This window comes from Pinus tabuliformis, chromosome 5_2 (assembly GCF_031772625.1).
Source record: "Pinus tabuliformis cultivar Carrire ecotype Pingquan chromosome 5_2, CPIR1, whole genome shotgun sequence".
Lineage (NCBI taxonomy): Eukaryota > Viridiplantae > Streptophyta > Pinopsida > Pinales > Pinaceae > Pinus > Pinus tabuliformis.
This window is the reverse complement of record NC_142306.1, coordinates 117,779,416-117,786,134: the sequence shown is the minus strand read 5'-3', so window position 1 is coordinate 117,786,134 and position 6,719 is coordinate 117,779,416.

Sequence of the window (6,719 nt, the reverse complement as noted above, 5' to 3'; positions counted from 1 at the left end):
GGTTTGGGCTTCACCAAAAGTGAAGTGAATGCAAACCTCTATCACATTTTGGTAGAAGGTAAATTGTTGATTATTGTCTTATATGTTAATGACTTGATTTTAATTGGTGATGAGCAGTTCATCAGATCTTGCAAGGAGGACCTTGCAAGAGAGTTTGAAATGAAGAAAATGGGTCTCGTGCGCTACTTCCTCATATTGGAGGTGTGGTAAAGTGATGGGGAACTGTTTTTCTCTCATTGAAAGTATGTGAACGAGATACTATAGAGTTTCTGCATGGATAGTTGCAAACCTGTGGAGAAACCTCTAGCGACAAACTAGAGGAAAGAGGATGCCACTTCAAGTGAGAAAGTGGATGCTACTGTTTACCGGTAGTTGATGGGTTCACTAATGTATCTTGTAAACACACGACCAAATATGTGCTGTGCAATCAACCAACTGAGCTAAGTTATGGTTAGGCCAACCAAATTATTTTGGAGGGCAGCTAAGCATGTTCTACGGTACCTCAGAGGCACTAACCAGTTTGGCCTATGGTACAAACAGGCAGACGGAGTGAATCTATATGGCTTCACAGATGCAGATTAGGCGGGGATTCCATCAGACCGAAAGAGTATAGTAGGTGGAATTTTTAGTGTTGGGTCCGCAACAATTTCTTGGTACAACAAGAAGCAAAAATTTGTGGCACTAAGCTCGGCAGAAGCAAAATACATGGTTGTCAATCAAGCAACATGTGAGGAGATCTAGATGAGAAATATACTTGTTGGATTGTTTAGTCAGATGATGGATCCAATTTTTATCTATTGTGATAATTATAGTTCCATGAAGCTCTCTAAAAATCTTGATTTTCATGATCGATCCAAGCATATAGATATTCAGTATCACCATTTACGGGACTATGTGCACAGGCAGCTAATGTTGTTGTAGTACATTTCGACAAAATTTTGACAAAGGCCTTGTCAAGAGGGAAGTTCAAGTTCCATAGGTGCAGGATAGGGGTGGTTGATAATCCCTTTCTTGCTGAGAGGGAGTGTTGAAAAATGCAGCAAGAAATTCTCAATTTGATTTTGCCTTCATTAAATTGAGAAAATTTGAATTTCCACATCAACAAACAACTTGGATGATGTTAACTTGCATGACATGGCTTAGGTCACCCAATTTACTTCGTAAGTTTGAGTTGGAGGTGTTAGAGTTCAGTTTTGCATGTGTGATTGCTAATTTGTAGCAATTAAGGTTAGTTATCTCAGGTTGTTTTCAGTTAAACTAGTTCCAACTTTTGGAGGAACTAGTGGAAGGTTAGTTAAGCAGTGGGACTTCTTGAAAATCAATGATCATCTATTTAACTAATCAATTAGCCTAAAATATCTAGTGCATGCATAGAATTAAAGTTACCCAGTTGAGGTGGAGATTCCAAGGCAGTGTAATATCAATTGTAGACTAGTCTTGAGTGTACAGGTGTTGCATGTAGTCAATTAATCAACCTAAGGAATTGCATAATTCAATTTGAGGAATTTCCTAAATAATAGGGGCTAATTCCTCAAGGAAAAATGCAAGGAAATAAGAGCTCAAGCAAAGGCAAAAATTTGACTAAGTCTAGGTCACTGGTCTTCAGTGAATACAGAGATAGGTTGTGCACTTACAAGGTGAGCTCAGTTGAGCAAAGCAATTGTAATATATCTCTATTAATTTGATAAATGCAAGAAGCCATTAGGGTTTTTAGCAGATTGCTTTCCCTAGATAAAAATACTTGTTGCATGTGTGTTATTTCTTCTTGCATGTCTCAGATTTTTGTTCTAAATTGTGAATTAATGTCTGCAGAGAAGTAGAGTAGGTTTGTGTCTTGTGATTTTGATTAAAAGTTCATAAGTAGTTTCAAATATACAACTAATTTCTACAAGAAAAAGGGAAGTGTTCCATCCCTTGTCTTAACGCAGGACATCTATCTAAAGCCATGCAAAACTGCCTCAAAAAAATGGCAGACCATCTGATATAATGTGGCTCCTGAATCAAAGAATCAACATAATACAAAAGAGGGAAACTAATGTGTTTCCCATCACTACTAGAGTGTGCAATGATGGTGACTAATAAAGAGAGGCACCTAACCTCCTGTGCCGAAAAATAAGAAATTCGTAGCTATCCACCACATACCTGAAAATCTGTTAGACAAACCGCATGAGGCTCGACATATCTCTGAGTGTAAGCAAGCTAACTCTCAGCTGAAACCCCATGGGGGACATCAGGGAAGTAGGGAAAATCCTCCCCTCTCCTAGATAGGCCAATGATAAAGTATATTTCATCCTCAATGGGCCTATACCACACCCCAGGACCAAAATGGAAAGCTTGCTCCTAGGCACTCCATCGACGGATTAGATGCACCAATAAGACAAAGTATGACTTCAGGGATGTTGCCTCCTCATAGTACTTGAGGAGGCCTAAATTCCTTAAGAGGGCTCGGGTCGCTACAGTAATAGGGCTAGGGTATAAATCTCTCTCCCTATCTTTAGCCTCCCATGTTCAGATCATATTGTATGGGCCTACCTGCTGCTCCGGATGTTGTTGTTGCTCCCTCTGCTAACGTCTCTACAACATGATTGACATATACAATACATCAACCTCATACATAAAATACAAATTTTTTTATTAAATGAAACACGTATTTATAAATATGGAAACATAATTTTCAATTAAAAAAAAACATCGGTGTTATAGACATTTTTGTGCCTTACAGCATGAAGCATGAAATGTCCATAATCTAAGGGATCCAAAGTCCCTAAACATGTTGTTCCTACCCCTAGAGGAACATGGTCAGCAAACCACAGCACTGAATAGCAGTTCTCCACCTGAAAACACTCAAAAACAAGGCAATTCTGGATCATGTCAACTGCTCCACTGAGCATCTGCGCTAAATGTCAACTGCTCCACTGTCTACCTGCGCTGAATGTCAACTGCAAAGAAGGCCACCTGCGCTGGGCGAGTTGGGACATGTGGCACAGTCATTCCTCAAGGTGTCAATGCCCAGGAAGCTTCCAAAATGACACTTGGATCAGGGAATTCGACTGGTGATGAGTAAGAGGGTCTAGATCTCCAAGTGGAAGCAAGAACCTCCAAGTGGACTCAAGAACTGAAGAATAACTGAAGTGAGAGAGGACACTAGTCAGCTTCATGTTGGCCTCAAGCTGACTCATCCTTTCTCCAAAACTCCTATATATAGAGCTCTCTCATGAGGTCTGAGGCTGGAATCTTGTGAATGTAAGGAAGTGCTGTTGGTTTGAGTTTAAAACTATTGGGTGATTTGCTTTGAAGGAGGTGAAGAGGAGATTTCTTTCTGCTGGGAGGTGATGCTGGATTGGGCCTCTTATGGTTGTATCACTTCCTGAACTTTACTTCTTCCATTAATAAAGCATTTGAGGTTCTTCTATATGCATGTATCTCAATGATGTATTGTTATATTTGTGTATTTGATTTATTCTAATCCTTGAATCAATTATGAATGTATGCTTCTTGTAGTTTCCCTCTCTTGCCATTTTGCAGGATCTTGGTGTAGCTGGGCCAGTGAAAGAGCAAGGAGCTGGGAGCAAGCAGCAAGGAGAGAAGATTGGATCAACCATTAACGGAAGACATCGGTTAGTGGATCTCTTTCTCCCCTGTTTTACTTTCATAAAGAAGAAATCTTAGATAGCTTTACTTCGATTGTTGTTGAGGTACTATCACCCTTAGAGTGGGATAGGGTCATTCCGTATTGGATACTTTTCCCAACAACAAATTGGCGACTCCACTGGGGATCGTATCTTGTTGGTTGTTTGTGTTTTTGCTATTCATTTCCTAAACACAGGGAGTACCGAATCGAACTGCATTTGGATCTTTCAAATGCAAAGTAGAGGGCAGCTACTCTAGCTCAGTTTCTGGGCATGTTTATGATTTGAAGAGCTGATCCACAAGGACTCTGAACAGCTCTTAGTGATAGCTTTTCATCCTCCTTATCATCCTTTAGTGTGTACTTGATTGATAGCTCTTGATTTGGCCAAAAACTGTGAATTTTTGAGCAATCTGTAACCCGGAAACCAAGAGAAACGAGAGTTTCTCTGTTCATTGCAGGCACTGTGAAGGCAGTCTGCATTTCATCGCAGGTCCCGAAGGGGCTACCTGCGCTGAATGTCAAACTGACAGTGTACTACCTGCGCTGAACCAGTTTTGCCTTGTGCAACTGGGGTTCCCTGCTGTTTGTTGCCCTGTTTTCATCCTTGTTTTTGCAGCCTGTTATCAGTCAATGTACCTATCTGAAACCACCTTTCTTTACCACTATTCCGCCTCGGTTGTATAAAGAAACTGTATTTGTTCTTTGTGTATTTCTTACATCATTTGCAGTTTCCCATAACGAAAGTGAACTAGTCTTGTTGTGGCCTCTTAGATCTAGACCTGTGATAAGTGTCGTTTTGATCTTAAGAGTTAGTTTGTTTGCTGTTCATAGCTAATTGAGCTTTTGCTTTCGTCATATGGTTTGAATTTATGTATTTCTAGTGTTGAAACAAGTAAATCTTAAGGTGTCTTTTGATTTTGGACAAAAGCTTGTTTGCTTTCACTTGAAATTGAATTCAAAATTATACAACAGCTTTCTTTTTGTATTACATCAACATTAAGAAAGAGAAAAGAAATACCTGCATTGTGCATGTACATTTTGACAGCTTGTATGTTGATTTAGGAAAAAGTGCATTAGTGTGTGCTCTATGATCTATGTGAAAAGATGATGTCTTTCTTTTCCCTCAGTAGTTAAGATTTTCAAAGTTGAAAGATTGAAAAGCTTGCTTATCATCTTAGACTGCATTTAGGAGTTGTACCATACATCTCGTGGTGATCCATAAAGGCAAACTGCTAAACAAGATCAACCTTAAAATAAATTGAATTTACATAACAATGCATTGAAACATAACGCAAACACATAGAGGTCTAAGCTAGAGACGTGTCCCGGCGTCGTTAAACGTGATATCTTAGCGTTGAGTGGTTGGGTGATTCCTCCACGGTGAAGCGATAAGTATCAATACGGACTTGTGCTCCCACGTACCGTCGCGTATATATTGGGAGACCCCTATAGGAACAAAGCCTTTATCCATAGGAAGTCGTGTCGGCCGCCCTACTGATCGCAATGCAGTGAACACAGCATTCACGAAGATCGACCACCCGTACCGTAAAACGTATTCTGTGGTTTTGCGAAAAGTTTGGCACACCCTCTGCCTAGAACTCCAGAGTAGTTCCTTTTGGCCTTTTTCAAACTCTATAACTGAAAAAGTCCATCCGAGCATTTGTCACTTCGGGCTCGTTAAAACATCGAAGGAGACTAGAGTCATCTTTAGCTTTTTCTCGACTCTTAAAAAGTGAAAAAGCAATTTGTGTCTAAAGCGTCGTTATAAAATTTATTTTAAACGGAACATAATCACCTCCTATTCCTGCGTTGATCTTTAGGATTGAGAACATGGAACGCCCCAACCAAGGAATTCCTCATGATGGAAATCCTAGTCCTTTCTCCTCTTGGGGAGAAGTTGGTGCGCCCCACATGGCCACATTGTCGCTTCCAAGACTGACAATTGGCCTGCCAATTTGGCTATTCTCAACCAATGTAGTTCAGAACACCATGGTTCCTGAACAGTCGAGTCAACAGTTAGATCAGTCTAGAGCTGCCCACCAGCCTTCTACTTCCTATAACTCTTCCTCCAATCCTTCATCTTCGCAAGGTAGAGCGGCAAAAGCCAAGCTCCCATGGAGAAGAAGGAGAAGAAGAAGAGAGAGAAGAAGAAGAAGGAGCCTAAGGCGACTAGGGGCAAGCAAAAGACATCTGACAAAAATCCACACACAACACAGACTAGGCCTAAATCGCCATGTGTCATATGTAGAGGAGACCACTTCCATAGAGATTGTCCTTGTATTCCCCGGATACTAAGGGACTGGTCCCCTCGTTTGCACAATTCGGGAGCATCAACCTCTGATAGCCATGTTGAATGCTTACCGTCAACCAGCGAAAGTGAAGGTTCAAGACAAAGAGGAGGAGCAAGATCCCCCTGCAGACTGTGTGAAGGCGATCACGCCATCCACCGTTGTCCCTTCTTAGACGAAGCGAAGAGAGTTTTGGAAGATCGTCCGGTTTCACCGTTAAGACTTCCTCCTGGATACAAAAAACTCGTGCCAAGTCCTTCGTTGGTTGAGAATACAGCTGGCCCGCTCAAGTGGTCAGCTGAAGCGTCAGTCATTGAAAATGAACCTACTGAATCCAGACCAGACGAAAGTCCAAAGGTCGAAACGGCAGTTGACCCGGTTCTTCCTTCAGAAGTTTCATCTTCAAATGACACCGTCACTGAAGATTCATCTTCAAATGACACCCTCACTGAAGAGAATAAGGATGACACCATCCAAATTCTTTTCATCAACACAGACTCTGATGAGCATCAGGGCAATGCGCCCATTCCTTTATCGCAGGAAGGAACATCGTCAGGGTCATATCCGGCCGTATATTCGGTCCCACCACCAAGCAACCTAGTTGTGTCCTTTGATTGGAACCAACTAGGCAGACCCCGGTTGCCAGCCAGTATACCATTCAGAATCATGGTCCAAATATACAGAATGGTAATGGCTGGCACTATCATTGATGAAGGGGCATCTGTGAGTATCCTTTCCTCTATTGCTTGGAAAGCACTGGGTTCCCCGGCGCTTTTGCCTGAGATAAGAAATCTCTCGGG